Below are 2,010 nucleotides of genomic sequence, written 5' to 3' on the forward strand. Positions count from 1 at the left end.
GTTACTACACTATCACAACACCAGAGTCAAGTACGGGACAATACTACACATATATACTTGTTACTACACTATCACAACACCAGAGTCAAGTACTGGACAATACTACACATATATACTTGTTACTACACTATCACAACACCAGAGTCAAGTACGGGACAATACTACACATATATACTTGTTACTACACTATCACAACACCAGAGTCAAGTACGGGACAATACTACACATATATACTTGTTACTACACTATCACAACACCAGAGTCAAGTACTGGACAATACTACACATATATACTTGTTACTACACTATCACAACACCAGAGTCAAGTACGGGACAATACTACACATATATACTTGTTACTACACTATCACAACACCAGAGTCAAGTACTGGACAATACTACACATATATACTTGTTACTACACTATCACAACACCAGAGTCAAGTACTGGACAATACTACACATATATACGTGTTACTACACTATCACTATCATCATCAGAGTGTTTATGTACATCTAGTGGTAGATTGTATGTATTGCACCTTTAAATATATATTTGAGTTTCACATTATTAGATATAATTATACTAATTAAAATAGATTCGAACAAACAATATTCTATAAAGATATATTTTTATTGTTCGTTCACTGAACTTAATGCATTTTTTCACTAATTATTTTGAGCAACTTTAAAAGTATATAAACATTAATAAAAGTACTATAAGTTTTGTATCAGTGTTTTTTTTATTTTTGCTTTTAAAAACATATTTGTGATTTAATGATGAAAAGAAATCATTCGTTCGGTAAAATAAATGAAACTAGTTTAAAACTCAAGAGCATTTTAAAAAACTTGTGTTTCTCATCTTTGCCACTAGATGGAGCAGCTCTCAAGAAAAAAAAAAACTTTTCTACTTGACTGTATTTTATACTTATCACGTCATTAGTACTACATTTAACTACTCATACAACTGCAATTAACAAAAAACTCTTTTTTATTTCGTATTTTTTAACTTTACGAATGGAAAATCAATCAAAATGACAAAACAAACAAAAAACAAACAAACAAACAAACAAACAAACAAAGAAAACAAACAAATAATGACATTTTTAATGTATTTGATAAAAAACAGGTTAAATATTCACATGATATGATGAAAGAAAGTAAAACGACAACGAAGATGAAACATTGGATTTGACTATAAATAATACTTGACTGTGAGAAGTACTTGAAGTACTGAGAGGATTCAAGTGTTTTACTGTAACTGTAAGAAGTACTTGAAGTACTGAGAGGATTGAAGTGTTTTACTGTAACTGTAAGAAGTACTTGAAGTACTGAGAAGATTCAAGTGTTTTACTGTGACTGTAAGAAGTACTTGAAGTACTGAGAGGATTCAAGTGTTTTACTGTATCTGTAAGAAGTACTTGAAGTACTGAGAGGATTGAAGGGTTTTACTGTAACTGTAAGAAGTACTTGAAGTACTGAGAGGATTCAAGTGTTTTACTGTAACTGTAAGAAGTACTTGAAGTACTGAGAAGATTCAAGTGTTTTACTGTAACTGTAAGAAGTACTTGAAGTACTGAGAGGATTTAAGTTTTTTACTGTAACTGTAAGAAGTACTTGAAGTACTGAGGGGATTTAAGTTTTTTACTGTAACTGTAAGAAGTACTTGAAGTACTGAGGGGATTTAAGTGTTTTACTGTAACTGTAAGAAGTACTTGAAGTACTGAGAGGATTCAAGTGTTTTACTGTAACTGTAAGAAGTACTTGAAGTACTGAGAGGATTCAAGTGTTTTACTGTAACTGTAAGAAGTACTTGAAGTACTGAGAAGATTTAAGTGTTTTACTGTAACTGTAAGAAGTACTTGAAGTACTGAGAAGATTTAAGTGTTTTACTGTAACTGTAAGAAGTACTTGAAGTACTGAGAGGATTTAAGTGTTTTACTATAACTGTAAGAAGTACTTGAAGTACTGAGAGGATTCAAGTGTTTTACTGTAACTGTAGGAAGTACTT

This window comes from Callionymus lyra, chromosome 1 (assembly GCF_982586985.1).
Source record: "Callionymus lyra chromosome 1, fCalLyr1.hap1.1, whole genome shotgun sequence".
NCBI lineage: Eukaryota > Metazoa > Chordata > Actinopteri > Syngnathiformes > Callionymidae > Callionymus > Callionymus lyra.